Source organism: Salmo salar, chromosome 17 (assembly GCF_965601325.2).
Source record: "Salmo salar chromosome 17, fSalSal1, whole genome shotgun sequence".
Lineage (NCBI taxonomy): Eukaryota > Metazoa > Chordata > Actinopteri > Salmoniformes > Salmonidae > Salmo > Salmo salar.
In genome coordinates, this window is record NC_138307.1 from 50368954 (window position 1) to 50387840 (window position 18887).

At 41.2% G+C, this 18887-nt stretch overlaps 1 long non-coding RNA gene and 1 pseudogene across 2 annotated transcripts; one reads left to right on the forward strand and one right to left on the reverse strand.

Moving 5' to 3' along the window:
- The first annotated feature begins 10203 nt into the window (after window positions 1-10203).
- LOC123728222 (uncharacterized) lies at window positions 10204-12636 on the forward strand. Its single transcript, XR_006760110.2, has 2 exons — window positions 10204-11007; window positions 11700-12636. It is a non-coding gene; the product is annotated as an uncharacterized LOC123728222 (long non-coding RNA).
- A 57-nt stretch (window positions 12637-12693) lies between these two features.
- Window positions 12694-18033, reverse strand: LOC106576054 (aldo-keto reductase family 1 member B1-like; annotated as a pseudogene). The gene is made up of 10 exons (XR_014381165.1): window positions 17798-18033; window positions 17202-17353; window positions 16758-16874; window positions 16572-16649; window positions 16329-16451; window positions 16110-16216; window positions 15783-15864; window positions 15068-15151; window positions 13364-13446; window positions 12694-13267 (listed from the first exon to the last, which is right to left on the reverse strand). The product of XR_014381165.1 is annotated as an aldo-keto reductase family 1 member B1-like (transcript).
- Window positions 18034-18887: the final 854 nt, after the last annotated feature.

Below are 18887 nucleotides of genomic sequence, written 5' to 3' on the forward strand. Positions count from 1 at the left end.
CCTGAAGAGCCTGTCTAGAGGACTTGAGAACTTGAGAAAAGTGTAAATGTACAAAGGATGAAAAGCTGAGATTGAACAGTAAAATATGGTGAGGTGTTCTAATTACTGTATGTTGAGCAATGAATTCAGATTCAAATTCAAATGGATTTTAACATATTTAAGTTTTGTGATACGTTTACATCCAGACCATAACATTGTCCTACCCTAATTCTCATCATAGCTGACATTATAATAGTTTTAACACAAAAACATTTTCAAACGCACATACCTAAAGTATTGCAGTAGTTATTAGTGATTCTGTAAAAGCATACTGTTTGGCAAATACTTCGCCAAGGTAATCTACTGACTCAAATACTAAAATAAAACATTTATTGATTTAAACACACATTCAAATGTGTGTGTGTGTGAAATGGTGTAATTGTTATAGTTTTAAATTAAAGACCTCAACCGGAAACATTTTCAATAAGTAGAAATTGCTCACTCCAAACATCTGTCAAAATGTAAATAACGCAGTACTGTGTAAGTGATCAGACATCAAGTATTTCTCACTGGAACCAGTTAGTAGTGTATTACAAACATTTTCATTCAAAATAAATAGGAATAAATTGATGAAAAGGACATTATAATGGTTATCATTAGAAATCAATATCAAAGACATCAAATGTTTCACACTGAAATCAATTAGTAAAGTGTTGTCAGATTGTGACCTTTGAGGTTGGGTTAGGAAAACTAAATAAAATGGGTGCATCGTTCCGGACCTGTACCGGACTTAGCAATGATAAACAACCAACTTAACAGAACTTGAAGAATTTGAAAAAGAATCATGTGCAAATATTGTACAATCCAGGTGTGTAAAGCTCTTAGACTTTCCCAGAAAGAGACTTACCCAGAAAGACTCACAACTGATATCACTACCAAAGGTTATTCTAAGATGTATTGACTCAGGGGTGTGAATACATATGTCAATTAGACATTTATGTATTTCATTTTCAATAAATTGGAAACATGTTTTCACTTTGTCATTATGGGGTATTGTGTGTGTAGATGGGTAAGAAAAACATTAATTGAATCAATTTTGAATTCAGACTGTAACACAACAAAATGTGGAATAAGTCAAGGGGTATGAATACTTTCTGAAGGTATTGTATATATTTAATGACAAGTACCATGTCCTCACCCTGTAAAGTTTAAACTGAAATTGTTCAAGAGGAACAAGCTAGCTAGCTTAATAAACAGTGCGAACAATTACATTTGGGTTAGCTAGCTAAATTATACAGCCAGAATTGTGTCTATATTGATGCTGTTACAATAACCAAACAGTTGGATAAAAAAATAATTTGTGAATCCATGATGTGGCATGCAATTCCAATGTTGCTTGAGTTAATTTCTTAAGTTGATTTGAGATAATCTCACTGCAACACAGCTCACTGTGTCCATGTTGCTTGAAATAGACGTTTTCAATGAACCGTCAGTCAAGGTGAGCTCCCCACCGACTCAGTCTACCTTTTCAGAGTCCCTGGTAGTTTGACATGAGAGAAAAGTACCCAGAAAAAATATTATAGGTATTTTAGTCACTCAAAAGGCTATTTTACATGGGCATCATAATGACTTGGCTCGGGACCTTTAAATATATTTGGCTACATGTGAGAGGTTATAGGCCTACAGTCAATGTCCAGACTTCAGAAGATGAAAGGTTTGAACCCTTTCCACCTTGCATGGATTTCTTGTGTTTCATTTATCAGCACAAGGTGCCTCTCTTGGAAAGAAGCATCGTGTGTGGATGTGGGCACACACCAGAGTACTGATTTTGCCATTATGTTGAAAGAGCCTGTGTGCTGGCCGCTCTGATGAACTCTAATTCTGCCACTGAGTCATTACTTAAGATCTACAGATGTATCATGGAAATCAAGTGCTCTTTGCATGTGAAAATATAATGGGATGCACTGCCAACTTCAACATGCCATCACTTTGCTTCCTTCATTCGTGAAAACCGTGGCTTTAAGCATCCTCATCACGAGCTCCACAAACCCTACTGGTTTACTAACTTGGTTTCAACCACATGGAAATGCAGCCTAGCAGATACTACCTCTCTTGTTATTAAACTTTTGTTTCCTCATCTCTCAGAACATTTAAAGACTAAAGAAGACATTGTGGGACTCTGGCATTGTGCTAGGACTCCAAAATGCAGATGTAGCTTTAATTAGTGGTCCTAGAACCAGTTCTAGCACATATTTACTAAACAGTATGTTCTAAATAGTATGTGTACGTTAAGTACGCAGTATGTCGTTTTAGTAAGTATTAGGCAAGACAGAGTTTTTGTCCAGCACATAGTAAATGCACACAGATGTCACCTTGCAGCTCACAATTTCTTTAGTCTTTAAAAAAACAGATTGGCAGTATCAGGTGCTAAAATTAAAGCTCACCTTTAGCTGCATTTACACAGGCAGCCCGATTCTGATCTTTTGCCCAATTATTGGCAAAAGAGTGGATCTGATTGGTCCAAAGACCCAACTAGCGGAAAAAGATCAGAATCAAATCAAGCTTTATTTATATAGCACATTTCAGACATGAATGCAACGCAATACGCTTCACAGGAAAAAAAACTAATACAAAAACAAGAAATTAAAACTGAAACATTTACTACACAACATAAGAGGATAAAAAATGTAATAATATCAATAAAAACTGCAAGGCTAATAAAAGCACCCTGAGGAAAAGCAAAGCTAAAAAGGTGTGTTTTTAAGATTTATTGTTTCGGGCCCCTCAGGTTCTCTGGCAGGCTATTCCAGAGGCTGGGGGCATAATAACTAAAGTCTGTCTCTCCATGACTCTTGGTCCTAGGCTTTGGGATAGTTAAAAGGCCAGTGTCAGAGGACCTGAGGGACCTAATGGGTACATAACTTAAAAGGATGTCTGACATGTATTGGGGTGCACAATCATGGATTGATTTAAAAACCAAAAGAAGAATCTTACAATTATTTCTAAAACTCACAGGCAGCCAGTGCAGAGACTTTAAAACTGGTGTAATGTGTGATCTCTGTCTGGTCTTGGTCAGTACCCATGCTGCAGCATTCTGTCTGTTTTGCAGTTGACCAATGGCTTTCTTGGGTAGACCAGACAGGAGAGCATTACAGTAGTCAAGCCTGCTTGCAATGAAAGCATGGATGAGTCTCCCTGTTTCAGCCTGAGATAGAAACAGGTGCACCTTGGCAATGTTCCTCATTGTAAAAAGCGTGTGATTTGAAATTGAGTTCAGAATCTAAAGTGCCACCTAGATTTTTTACCTGGTGTTTTATCTTTATTGCCTATGAATTAAAATGTATAGACAGATTCTCTCAGTGCTTTGGCTTCAATAATAAGGACCTTAGTCTTGTCTTGATTTAGCTTGAGGAAGTTGTGAGTCATCCAAGTATTTCAATCACTAATACAGTCTAATCTATCTGTGGAGATAAAATCCTCTGGTGACACAGAAATGTAAAATCAATGCTTTGCTTTCCGATAGCGCTGTCAAGGGGTAACCTATATAAACTGAACAGTACCAGACCCAAAATCGAACCTCATGGAACGCCACATATGATATCTATAACCTCTGAGTAATGTTCACCCAGGGTGACAAACTCTCGACTGGTTAAATATGTCCTAAACCAATTTAGAACTGGACCGGAGAGGCCAAGCCACCTCCTCTGTCCAGAAGGACATCAGGGACATTAAATCCCAGAGTACAAGGAAAGAGAGCTGTTTGGCATCTGTGTTGGCTCTAAGATAATTTACCACTTTAACTTTAACCACTAAGGCTGTCTCTGTGCTGTGGTGGGCACGAAAACCAGATTGGAATTTTCAAAAATAATTTTGTTGTTTGAAAACCAATTCCTCCAGAATTTTGCTGAAGAAAGGAAGGTTGGCTGAAAATTGCAAAGAGCTGAAGAATCTAGATCACCCTTCTGAAGAAAAGTTTCATCATAACAGTTTAGTGCAGTGGGGAAAGCGCCTGTGAACAGGGATTGATAAACAATAGCTTGCACTTCTTCAGATATGCAATTAAAAACTGTTTTGAAGAAGGTGGTGGTAACAGGTTCGACAAGGCAGGTGGAAGGCTTAAGTTGTGATATCACTTTCCTGAGAATGTGTGTCAACCAGGGAAAATAACTCCATAGTGCCTTTGTGGTAGGCTAGGGCACATATTATCAAACTTATCAGGTCTTGTTTGACTGATAACCAACATTAGGCTGGATATCTTATCTCTGAAATATGCTGCAAACTCATCATATTTGGATGTGGAGGAAAGTTCACATACTGTAGGTTTGCGGGGTTAGGATTTATCAGGCCATCAATTGTCAAAGAAACATGAACATTTGACTGGTTAAAATATGTCCTTTGGTCTGGATTTTTGTTTCCTACCGCCGAGTCTTTGAGACACAGAGTAGGTGAACGGACGATCTCCGCATGTGTGGTTCCCACCGTGAAGCATGGAGGAGGAGGTGTTATGGTGTGGGGGCGCTTTGCTGGTGACACTGTCAGTGATTTATTTAGATTTCAAGGCACACTTAACAAGCATGGCTATCACAGCATTCTGCAGCGATACACCATCCTATCTGGTTGGCGCTTAGTGGGACTATAATTTGTTTTTCAACAAGACAATGACCCAAAACCAACCTCCAGGCTGTGTAAGGGCTATTTGACCAAGAAGGAGAGTGATGGAGGGCTGCATCAGATGACCTGGCCTCCACAATCACCCGACCTCAACCCAATTGAAATGGTTTGGGATGAGTTGGACCGCAGAGTGAAGTTAAAGCAGCCAACAAGTGCTCAGCATATGTGGGAACTCCTTCAAGACTTTTGGAAAAGCATTCCTCATGAAGCTGGTTGAGAGAATACCAAGAGTGTGCAAAGCTGTCATCAAGGCAAAGGGTGGCTACTTTGAAGAATCTTAAATATATTGGTTTAATACTTTTTTGGTTACTACAAGATTCCATATGTGTTATTTCATAGTTTTGATGTCTTCTATTATTCTACAATGTTGAAAATAGTAAAAATAAAGAAAAACCCTTGAATGATTAGGTGTGTCCAAACTTTTGACTGGTACTGTATATGCCAAGTTGCTCCCTCTTAATGGACTTGCAACTTTCTTTCTCTACTTCCGCTCTCTTTCTGCAACTTCTCTTTAGTTTATTTGTTACCTCATTCATCCAAGGGGCTCCGCATTTGGATGTGGCCTTTTTAAATCTTACTGGAGTTATGCAACAATGGTTGCCCTTAATTTGCTATTAAACTTATCAACCAAATCATCACAAGAGGAAGGCAGAATAGGTGATGGTGTATTGTTCATAATGTTAGGTTCTAATTTTTCAGAGTAAATAACTTGCAGACACTAGAGAAGCTTAACCAAGTTTAATTCTTCCCAAAGGGTCGTTACAGCTGTAATTCAGATCAAAAAATACATTTCACACAAGCACTGATATTTAACCCTTTCTCATAGGCTGAGTCTCCTCCTCCACAACTGAACATCCAATGCATCTCTGTTGCTAGATAGAACCTTAGTGGTATCTGTTCTTCCTCACTTCATCTAACCTGACCTCTAACCCAAATTGCTCACTCCTCCCCAACTTAAGGCTGTCATGGTTATTGATACAAGACTGTGTCTCCTCTCCTCCCAGAGTATCCTTGATAGTTTCCAAGATCTCCCCCTCAACACATTCCAAAGCCATCTGTCTTTCCACAGAAAACCATTAACTTCTGACATAAACCCAGTCTCTTTCACTCCTTATATTCTATGCTTCTGATCTATCATGTATTTAATATAACAATGTTCAAAGTTTAGCCTGACTTCAACAATACACTCAATAAAATCTGTAGCAAGTTCAGAGGTAAGATACTGTTTCTTAATAATGCATTCAGTATTACATTTTGCTGTAGTAAAAAGCACACAGTGGTAATCAGATAAAGCAACAATCAACCATAGAGGATTTGTCAATAGAAAGCCACTTGGTAATAACCAGGTCCAGAGTATGGCCGCAGTTATGGATGGACCCAGTAACATATTGGATAAAGTCCATAGAGCTAAAAGATGAATCAATTCAATGGCCTTGTTGTGAGTCTCTTTGTCAACATGAATATTAAAAATCGCCCAAAACAATGATTTTATCATAGTCCTCAAGGACAATAGACAAAAGTTCAGAGAAATCAGTAAAGAAAGTGGGGCAGTGCTTTTTGGTGGCCACCAGTGCTGGCTATAACCCTGTATAGCCAGCACTGGGGGCTGACATTTAAACAGTATAGCATGATAAATGAAATGTCCTTACAGCTGAGTGCATTAGTAAAATGCCCACCCTTTTCCCTTTGTTTTATAGAGTATGAAAAGCTGTAGTCCGGGGGGAGGCTTCGACAAGAGAGGCGCTACAGTCTGAAGACAGCCATGTTTCAGTGAGAAACATGCGATCAACATTGCGCTCTGTAATGAGGTCATTCCCAAGAAAGGTTTTACTAGTGATTGCGCTAACATTTAAAAGCGCCATAATGACTTAGTGTGGGCCACTCTGCTCCTGGGGCATCTGCTTCCAGGTAACCAATGGAATAACAATCAAATTATTAATATTACAACCACGTTTTCTGATAGTCTCCTATCTATCAGAATGGTAGGATATAACAGTCGTATAAACTCACTAGAAGGCAGAGTTAGAGGAACATACTTCGGTATATATAGTGTATGTGGACACCCCTTCAAATTAGTGGAATCGGCTATTTCAGCCACATCCGTTGCTGACAGGTGTATAAAATCGAGCACATATCCATGCAATCTCAATAGACAAACATTGGCAGTAGAATGGCCTTACTGAAGAGCTCAGTGACTTTCAAAGTTGCACCATCATAGGATGCCAACTTTCCAACAAGTCCGTTTGTCACATTTTTTTATGCTAATTTTACAAAAGAGGAATTTGTATGCAAAACAAATGACTATGTGAATGAATGTTGCCGTCAACTATCTAAAGGTGACTATCGCAAACTGCATTATGTCCCTACCCTATAATTCCACCATAATATCTCATCCACAGTGGAAAGCTGTTTGGAATCAGGACAAATCACCAAAATAGAAGTTGTGTGAAATTTCCCAAGATACCAACTTTCCATACAGTCGCTAAATTACACAAACAAGTGTCTCCTCCTCCAGGTAGACCCATTGTAGCGGCAATCGACTCTGTGACATCCAACATTTTCTAAATTTGTGGATTACCACATTAAACCAATGGTTGAGAATCTCCCATCTTATGTCAGACACTAGTCACATGATCTCATTGATAGAGGGCTTAGGAAGGATACCAGAGGGCACCCTGCTGGCCACTTTTGATGTGGAGAGCTTGTACACTAACATCCCACACACTGGAGGCTTGCAGGCGCTACAACACTTCCTTCAGCAGAGAGACTCTACCATTGCTACATCCAATGATTCCATCTTACAACTTACTGAACTGGTATTATCCAATAACTACTTTGTCTTTGAGTCAGACTTTTCCCTTCAAATTCGGGGTGTAGCCATGGGCTCCCCTTTTCCCCTCAACTATGCAAACCTGTATGTGGGACAATTTCAGGAAGCGCTCATGTACAAAACAGACACACACACCCTATTTTCTAAAATACTCCTATGGAAGACATACATAGATGATGTCTTTGTTCTCTGGTAAGGAAGTCAGCCGGAACTAAATTAATTCCAAACTCTACTAAACGAGAGCTCTGAATACCTCAAATTCACCATGCACACCGATGAGAGAGAAATAAACTACCTGGACTTATGGATCATCAAAGAGAATGATGCATTACACACATACTTATACACAAAGCCCACAGACCGCAATACTTTGCTATGAGTGGATAGTATGCATCCCCTTCCCCTCAAGAATGGTCTACCATATAGCCAGTTATGCAGGGTTAAACAAATCTGTGGCCACCAGACAGATTTGACAGCAATGCTAAAAAAAATACACAAATTCAAAATGAGAGGACAAAACTCTTGATACTGCAATGATGAAAATATCTCAACCAAGAGAGGAATTACTAAAAACTCAACCAAAGAAGAAAAACAACTTAACTGTCTTTTGCACTACGTACACCAAGGGTTCAGAGAAAATGAAAGCAATCCTGAAAAAGCACTGGCATATTCTGCAATCAGACAAAATAATCGCACACCTCTTCAAGGAACCACCACTGGTGGTCTGTAAGCCTGGTCGTAATATTGGAGGTAGCTTGGTGAGATCTGACATGACCCCTGAGCTCACTCAGACACTGTTGACACCTATCCCAAATGGGAGCTACAAATGTGGCTCATGCGCACAGTGCATTAGCACTATAAAAACATCCTTCTTCAGACACCCACATACAGGTCAGAAAATACCTGTTAGGGGTAACATCTCATACAAGACCAATGGAGTAATCTATCTCATCACCTGATCATGTGGAAAAGTCTACGTAGGACAAACGAAAAAGACAATTAAAACAACGCATAGCTGAACACCACAGCTCAATCAGGTGTAAGAACATTGACTATCCAGTAGCAGCTCACTTTGTTGAAGCTAACCATCCATCTCCTCCCTCAAATACACAGGCGTTGAGAATGTTGCTCTACCAATGAGAGGAGGTAACATTGAGATCCTACTACTACCAAGGGAGGCTTACTGAATATCGTATCTAAAAACATTGACCCCTAGTGGTCTGAATATTGACTTTGATCTCAGGCATTTCTTATAAACAACTATTTATTTTATGAACAAGTATTATATATTCATATATTCTTTCTACAGCTTATTAGCGTACACCTATGTTTCTATATGATAAGAATAGCCTAATATATTTAAAATGACAAACTATTGTTTTTTTTAACAGTTTCACTAATTCATTCTAATTAACTTAATCATTATGACACACCCCTCACTATTGTCATTGGTTGCTCTAATTGCACTGTTTGTCTACATAACCTGGTTCAAGTATTCATGACATTACCCTGAAGAAGGCGCCGTGATGCCGAAACATTGGTAAATACCCAATAAATTACTGGGAGTTTATATATGGAGTCTGCGACTCTTTATTTTGATAGTTAATCGTTTTTTTCACCGTTAGTCAGCACTTCCAACAAACTACTTTTTTCTGTGTGTGCACCAGGTCATGTTTTTTATGTTAAATTCTAAAATAATTTGCTGTATTTTTCCATCCAGTGTTCTTTATTTTTGTAATACACTGAGGGTACAAAACATTAGGAACACCTGCTCTGACCAGGTGAAAGCTATCATCCCTTATTGATGTCACTTGTTAAATCCACTTCAATCAGTGCAGATGAAGGGGAGGAGACAGGATAATGAAGGATTTTTAAGCCTTGAGACATGGATTGTGTATGTCTGCCATTCAGAGGGTGAATGGACAAGACAAAATATTTAAGTGCCTTTTGAATGGGGTATGGTAGTAGGTGCCAGGCACGCCTGCTTATGTCAAGAACTGCAATGCTGCTGGGTTTTTCACGCTCAACCGTTTCCCGTGTCTATCAAGAATGGTCCACCATTCAAAGGACACTCAGGCAACTTGACACAGCTGTGGGAAACATTCGAGTCAACATGGGCCAGCATCCCTGTGGAACGCTTTAGACACAGTCAATCCCCGACGAATTGAGGCTGTTCTGAGGTGCAACTCAATATTAGGAAGGTGTTCATAATGTTTAGTATACTCAGTTAATATTACACTTGATCGTTCTTGAGTAAGCTTCTCCAGTTCTTTTTGTCTAACTTACTCTGTGCCTCTATGGTAGTATTTGTATTTAGTTATTTTTGTACTTTACCCCTTTTTCTCCCCAATTTCATTCATGTCTCCTCGCTGCAACTCCCCAACGAGTTCAGGAGGCGAAGGTCAAGTTATGCATCCTCGAAACATGACCCACCAAACCTCGCTTCTTAACACCTACCCGCTTAACCCAGAAGCCAGACGCACCAATGTGTTGGAGGAAATACTGTTAAACTGATGACCAAAGTCAGCTTGCAGGCGCTCGGCCCGCCTCGAGTCGCTAGAGTGCGATGAGTAAAGTAAAGTGGACAGACCCTCTTGTGCTTTCTATTGTCACCATACTGAACAACTTCCCAGGCTTCCTGAATAAACAGCAAAACTTTATTGGGATTATTTGACCGTAATACACAATGGGTCTTAATTAAAATATTTTTTATTTGTAATTAAAATATTTTTTATTTGTAATCCACTATATCATTTAATTCTGGCACCGCCTCCGACCCGTAGAAACAGGTTGGTCAACCGTTTGCTTCCGGGCCGCACAGGCTATGGGTCGTCCTCGCTCTCGTCTTCGTCCGGCTCGTACCTTCTTCCGCAGCTCGTGCCCCCACAGAGCCGCGGACAATCTCATCCCACTAGGAGAGGTACCGGCAACTCTGGTACTGCACCCACCATCATCTGGCAACTCCCTTGTGGCTTCACGATGTTGGCCCATACGGTTGGATACCGCTTTGTGTCCCCATGAACACAGGAAATGGACATCTCCCTACCACGATCAGTCTCCTGGTTCAGCAGGCTCGTGGTTACGAGGGTAACTATACTTCCAGAGTCCAATAGAGCTTCCATGTCGTGTACGTCAACCTTCACCGGGACCATGGGTGCAGTTGATTCATGGTGTGCCCAACAGGAGGTGACGTACTTCACTGCGTGACCCACCTCGCCTCCGGGGCTTGCTGATGGCATAGACTCCTCTCGAGCCGGGCAATTCCAGGTAATGTGTCCCCGGGCGCCACACTCAAAACACCTCATTTGGTCTCCATCTACCTGGGGTCGTCGGTGGCGGGTCGGCCCTACCCCAGCAGTCTCTCCAGGGGTTTGCTGTCCTTTGGCCCTGTCGACTTTCGGTTTGGGGTCCACTGCAGTGGGGCTGTCCTTCCGACTCCTCGCATGGGTCGCTGGCTCGGCCCGGCTCCCACTCAGCAGGGCCTGAGTGTTCTGATGCATCTCCACTGTCCGTTCAAACGTACAGATGTGTGTTTCGATGTCATCGTCTTCCGTTAGCTTGATTTAAAAACTGGTTGGGATGTGATTCAGGAGACGCTCCTCCTTGCAGCTTCCTGATTTCCTCAACGAGGCGGACGTTTTGTAGTCGCTGTTCCTCCAGCGTTCGTTCCTGAACCGCCTGTTCGGTTTCAAGGGTGTTTATTTAAATAATAAATCAAAAAAGAAAAGGATAGGTCTCCCCCATTAGACCCTCTCCGGGATACCGTCTTCTGGGCTCCGGGTTTTGCTGTAGCCTGTCAGGATCAAAACTGCACTCACTCCTGTTACCTCTGTAACCATCCCCAACTATACGGGAGTCCTTTCTTCCCCCACTCTCCCTGTGTGTTGCCCTTCTGGCAGCTTTATGAGCCTTGCACAGATGGTGAGCAATCAGCCCTTGATTACTTACCAACTCCCAATCAGCCCCTATTAGTCCTGGCCGGAAAACCCGTCGAGACCTGACACGTCCAGCAGATGGAGCCATCGCCTCGTGATGTATACTCCATCTGTCACCAGGCCTCGACGAGTCTCCCTCTGGTGGCTGACCTGCTATACGCTACAGTTGATTATGCTGTTACTTTTCTTTGAATGCAAATATATTTCATGTTTATTTGATTTCTGAACATGTGAACAACTGTACTGTCTCTCTGAATGGTGTTTTGTTTTTCTTTGTCACCCAGGAGCATGAAGCACAAGGACTACCCCTTCAATGCTGAATTTTAAGGAAACAGTGGATTCACAAAGTTACATCTCTGGTGCTGTGATTCGCTTGAGATGTCTGCCCTCTCTCTGTTCTCATTCAGATTCATTCTTATTTCTCCCTTTAAGACAATGTGCAGAAATAGCCATCCTTGAGCTAGTTTCTAGCGAATACACTCTTGTGCTAGCAAATACCCATACATACTATGATTTAGTATCTGTGTGTTGCAGTATTGTATTTCTCATGACATATACACTCTGACTTTATTATTGCCTTCTTTCATAGCCTAATGCACAATGGTCATTATTTTTCAACAATCATGGAAACATAATTTGACATAGGATCGATATTGGTGAAGTATAAAAAAGCTTTTGGTTTCTGGTTTGATACTGTAGGAAATCTGGCGCCTTGGATTTGCTAACGCACAATATGGTGTTTGTGGCTTCTCACATGACCCAGTTTGTTTGTTTCTCTTTGGTCACTCACAAGCATTTTCATCAATTAGCATCCACATTTACAGGCCATATATAATCTTATGACTTTAAAGAATTGATGTTAACCATAGGGATTCATAGTTGAACCATAGGAGGTGGGTATGTCATACCTGGTCTTACTGAAGTAAGTTATAGAAATACCACAGTGGTACATGGACATTGTGTGTGTGATGTACAGTATTACATATCAACTGTGAGATGTTTAATTTTTGTTTCAGAGATCAAAATGGCCAAAGAGTGGAACATTGGCATATATAAATTGTATCGACATAGCTTATCCTAATAGTACATTGACCTATGTTCATGAAGCTATGTTGTTGAACTCTCCTTCCCTCCAATGCCTTGTCATAGGAACCCTTTGGCCTAAAATGAGTCATCCACACTCCTTGCCTTACAGGATGATAAAGCACTTCTACTCATTAACTTAGTACTGTGTTCTTATTATATATGCAGATGAGGAAATATTCATAGATCAAGGTAGTCAGTTAGCAATTTATATTTCAGGATTAGAATCTTGTTTCAAATATGTAGAAATAAGTAACATCTAAGTGCAGAACATCAAGGCATTCTGGAATGAGTCACATTTTACTGTGTAAGTTGTCAATGTTAACATATTGTTTGAGATATATCTCTAAAGAGCTGTCTACGGACTGATTCATATAATTTCATATTAGAATGAGACGCACAGGGACACCATGATTTGAAAGGCACTTTCCAACATGTAAGTAAACTTACAACTATGCAACATGTTTAAACTTTGAACAAGTAAAGGCACTATTTGCCACTTATTACATTACACTGACATTTTCTGTTGCCGTTCTGTTCGCCTCCTGAACTTTTCTGTCATGAATAATGTCAAAGTAGTGGTTGAATCTATATACAACTACTGGACTTCTCGCTGTATGTCCCCAGTGTTTTTCACAGACCGGAAGACCGGCACTACAGTATAGGAATGTGGGTGTCAGGTCAGTGTCCTTTCTCTGTCTTTAGCTCCAGTTCCACTCTGAGGTTTCAGTACTCTGCATGCAGAGGGAAGTCTTTGTGCTTGTTGCCCCTGCAGTGAGGAGGAGGGTACGTCAGGGAAGAACAGGTAAAGAGGATAGTGGGGTTGAAGACAGCATCTAGACACTCTGGAACTCTGTGGACTCACCATTCCATAGTGAATCCTCTCCAGTTCCTGTTGAAACCCAGGATGACTTTCACGTCTGCGGGACTTAACTTGAAGTCAGACACCTGTTTATAGTCCACAAAATAACAATTTAGGAGTGTGAAGGAAACAGTGGCTCGGGAGTTACATTCCTGCCTTGAAACCAAGAGCTTGTGGGTTAAAAATCCCACAATCTCTTTTTGCGTGCAACTCTCAATGTGAAATATACAAAAATAAAAGGTAAAGGTCCTAGTGGCTCCCTAGTTAAATCCCTGCCTTGCATGTAGGTTCAAAACTACTCTCGCATGTTTGTGTACGACTCTCAATATCATATACACTGAGTGTACAAAACATTACAAACACCTGCTCTTTCCATGACAGACTGACCAGGTCATCCCTTATTGATGTCACTTTGTCTTGCCCATTCAAAGGGTGAATGGGCAAGACAATATTTAAGTGCCTTTGAACGGGGTATAGTAACAGGGGCCAGACGCACTGGTTTGAGTATGTCAAGAACTGCAACACTGTTGGGTTTTTCAAACTCAACAGTTTCCCGTGTGTATCAAGAATGGTCCACCACCCAAAATACATCCAGCCATCTTGACACGACTGTGGGAAGCATTGGAGTCAACATGGGCTAGCGTCCCTGTGGAACGCTTTCGAACACCTTGTGGAGTTCATGCTCCGACGAATTGAGGCTGTTCTGAGGGGGGGTGCAACTCAATAAGGGAGGTGTTCCTAATGTTTTGTACACTGTATACCAAGAGAAGGGTAACACGTGTGAAGGGGTCTGTGGCTCTGGTGTAAGGAACTTTCCCCCAAAGCACAAGGTTGTAAGTTTGAACTATTGTGCTGGCTCTTGAGCATAGTTGGCTACTGAGGACTCTGCTGGTCAGTGAGTCAAGACAACTTCAGGGAGTGGCTGCCACACATTTGATGTCCGGGGATGACTGGCATTGGCTGGAAGAGCGTGACAAGCGGACGGGCTAAACCACTCCTGGAAAAAGTGGGCACTTAGTTTTAAATGAAGATGTGCCTATATTTAAACAAAGTGCCCACTTTTTCCAGGAGGGGACACCAAGTATTTACCACCATGAGTTCTGACAGCCTTCCAACTATCCCAGAGTAAACGTAACTACATTCAGGAGCTGAGCCTTGGATCGAACCTACAACTCTGTACATCAGAGGTAAGATTCTTACCAGAGCCAACAGCTCTTCCACAGTTAGAATACTGCTCTTCGTATATTTGACATTGAAACAGACGAGAGGAGATTTGAACCTAGAACCTCCAGGTTGGGAGGCAGGGATTTAACCTCTGGGGGACCAACTCCTTCAGGATTCTGTGTAAGCACTCCCTTAAAATGCACTGACAGTGGTTTCCACATCTCTATCTAGGCAGTTATATTTGAATAGAAAAGACACTGCCAAAGTTCAACTTACATTTTACATTTTAGTCATTTAGCACACGCTCTTATCCAGACCGACTTACAGTAGTGAATGCGTACATTTCATACATTTTTTTCCCCGTACAGGTCCCCCGTGGGAATCGAACCCACAACCCTGGCGTTGCAAACACCATGCTCTACCAACTGAGCCACACGGGACCTGTGTGGCTCGTGTGGAAGTGAAACATATTTTATTTGAAGTAAAAAATATATATATTTTATTGAATCGCTTCCAGTCACAATGGTAATTGTAAAAAAATACCTGGAAATTTTCCTTGATCCGGGAGGGCGTTGCCGACTTGGGAATGACGATCACATTCCTCTGGATTTGAAAGCGGATAAGGACCTGTGGAGATAAGAACAGGGATTGGTCCCTTGACTGACCCTAGACCAAGACTCCTTTTACCCAGCCAAAGAATGTAACTGTTACCATGTGAGTGTTGAGAAGAGTGTTGTAGAAGAGACTTGTCTTGGAAAACAGCATCCAAAACCTTCACAATTGAATGTCCCCATTCTAATCCCTAGGTGTTTTTCTTTAAATTGTACACAAGGGACCAATATCCAATTTCATACATAGGCTAATCATTGTTTATAAATCTATCACCATATATAATTGTACTGTAAGGTTCTTTGAAGAGTGGTATATCAGCCACATTAACCTCAACTTGAATGGACTTTTGTTGAAAATTCAGAACTTCACAGGAGTAAGCATGGTTGAGAACACTTTGTTCTGCCCTTTGTATTCCCTATAGCTAGGACCCTGTGTTTGGTGCAGTCATGTAACATGCCTGGATTTGAACCTTTTTATCAAAGTGTCCTCTTTTCTTTTTACGTCAGATGGTCCAGCACCATCCTCAGATTTCTTTCATTTTTGGTGTAATTCAATATTTCTGGATAAGGCTTAAAATACAGGATCAAATCTTGCTACAGTATGTCACTAAAGGCAGAATTAGGGGAAAGTGTTGTTTCTCTCATACTTGTGCTGTGGTCTTATTGTGCTTATCAGCGATGGCCTTTATCTTTGGGTCCTCAAGCAGGGACGGCTCACCAGGTTTCGCCCTGTTCAAAATGTCATTTCTTTTATGTTGACGTGAAGTCAAACACACGTCATTGTTTGTGGTGGGTGGGGCCTGGAAGAAAAAAAATCTAGGGAAAGAATATGGTCCGACACTCATTGAAACGTTGTCAATAACCAATTAAACACAATGCATGTTTTCGATCATTTCAGTGTACAGGTTGAGTGTATTTAATTCTAGAACCTTCTATTTGATCCAAAGTGACTGTAAAAGTGTGATCTATCTCACCATGGTCTGTCTGGGGAACCCAGGGGGCTGTAGGCTGTCACAGAGATGCCCTTAGAGTGACAGTAGTTGATCAACTTCTCCTGAGTCAGACATGGGTGGCATTCAATCTGGACAAATACAAAGATGAGGTGTTGGGAATACAGAGATGGGGGTAATAATGCCTTGATACAAACTGTATTGACTTGTTTTGTCTGTCTTGATCACCACAGACTACAGTACCTGGATGTTGGCAGGTTTATACTTGAGGCCTGGCTTGTTCAGGATGGATTCAATCTGGTCTTTGTTAAAGTTGGAGACACCGATAGCCTTGACCAGTCCAGCATCCACCAGCTCCTCCATAGCCTATTCAAGAGGTCAAGATCTAGCTCAGTAAATTGTCAAATATCTTGTGGTATAATCTTGTTCGCTGGTGTCGGGGGATGTTTGTTTTGAAATACAGTATACAATTTATGTTTTCCTTACCTCCCAAGTGTCCAGGAAGTTGCTGTCACCTGCGATTACTTGTCCGTCTTCACCTAAAGGAAATAGATTCTCTCCAGGCTGCATTGACAAACAGATCAGTTACAGGGACAATGGTCCTCTCGCTCTTAACCAGGGACAGTTTCAAAGCTGATAGAGTCATTTTATTGACACAGACACACACAGTACCTGAAAGCACATCGGGGCGTGTATTAGGTAGAGGTCCAGGTAGTCTAGTCTGAGGTCACTCAGAGTCTTCTGACAGGCTCCCTTCACCATAGACTTCTGATGGAGAGTACACCACAGCTATTTGGGAGAAACAGTTATATTAGACTGCTGCAGTGCATGTTGAAATACATTTTAAATGACAATATTATCCTACGGACAAATTGAAGTGTGACGTGTGGCAGTTGAGTAAGAGCACACCCAGAACAAATGACAGTACTAGCATGACATTGGTCACCATACAGAGCATGCACATGACATGCCTTCAGCCCGTATGGAGCTCTTTGTCTGCCTGGCGTCTTGTGGGAAATCATATGAACAAATCTACAAACATGACTAACGAGTCTTGTGTTTCTTGACACGTTTTCCACTTTTTGACATAGTTACCAAGTCGATAATCGTCCTCACCTTACTGACGATGAAAAGCTCCTTTCTCTTCACCACCCCTTGGCCAATCATGGTGTGAATGCCATCCCCCACCTCATTCTCGTTCTGGTAATAGTAGGCTCCGTCTATGAGATGGCTGCTTTCACTGCCTCTGCTACCTTGCCCGCATCTGCCTGCACAGGGATTCAGAGGAATTACAGATTAGGGCCTAGATATTGTGTTCTATTGTGGTTACTTCACACTTGATTTGATCCTCTGTCAGAAAGGTTACAAAATACTGTAGAAATACTAATCATGATCGATGTATGATTACACTGTATAATATAGTCATCATCATTAATATCACAGAGTTAGGCCATAATTTAGTTACCTATGTGTGACAGTAAAACAGTGCAAAAATAAGATGCTTAATCTTGGTCGTCATCATAGTTCATTAAAACTCTCAGGATATATGGCAAATGAGAAGACTGTCATTTATTTGAACATAAACACACCGGTAGCTGCCAAAGGAAAGAAACAGTTAACTGCCTATTGTTGATTCCATGAGTTCAGTTCAACAATGATCAATGCCATCCATGCAAGGTGACTAGAAGAAACAAAATTGTGCTTTATCTTACCCTCCATGTCCCCAAGCCTATGATCGGCATGCTGGCCCCGGTGTTGAGAGTTACAGTTGGTGTGGGTGTCATCTTTAAAGATCTGCTGTAGTATCAATCCTAGGATCCTGGGTTGTGAGAGGAGAGGATCCCTGTATTCAGAGTGGAAGGAATAAGGAATCAGTATTCTCAGTGCAGCACAAAGAGCTGAAACACAGAAGTGAGGAGGGTTATGGGGTTTATGTAGAGGGAGAGCGACTGTGTTTGTATGGTTACGCCTGCCTCCCGCAACCCTACATCTAAAGCAGCGAATGGGGACAGAAAATGGGGAGTGAAGGAGTAGCTGAATGAATCAGCATGTATACGTGTGTGTACTTTCGAAAGAGGGTTTGCTTGTCACAATGACAAGGGAAACATTGTTTGTTTAAATAATTCAGCATGTGATGCAGGAGGCAATTCATGCTAATGTTGATTGAGTTGAAGAACATATGATAACAAGGTCAAGTATACAGCTTTTGTTGGTGTTGATCAGTATTTGTAGGTTGTCTAGAGCCAAATCATCTTCCTTATACAAGGTAATAACCTGCTCACAAATAGGCGAGTTTTTAAATACAATATTGGAGTGATTTTTGACCTTGCAATGATTGTGATAAAAAGGACAAGTCATGGGGATTTCAGCAGTCAGAGACTCATGGTACAATGCTTGAGACACTGACTGTTGAAATCAGCATCCTGTGCATACAGTTTTGTATGCAGGTGTGACTAGCATAAAATGTATGGAGGCCTAGCATAAAAACACAATAGATTAAACGCAACAGACCCACAACGACAGACTCCATATTTTATGCAGATCTGCAACACAAGCCTCAAAAGCATAGCTAGTTTACTAAATGTGAACCTACAAGGTTAGGCATACTGTTAGCAGTGTGGTTAAGGTTAGGTTTAAAGTCAAATTTTAAGAAGAGAAATTGGCGGGGTTTAAGACTTTGACAACTACTGACGGCCCTGAAGAGCCTGTCTAGATGTCTCTGGAGCCACAAACTAGCTAGCTACCTTCTGCAGTGCACACATTGTTTCATGCACGTTTATCTGAACTTGAGAAAAGTGGAAA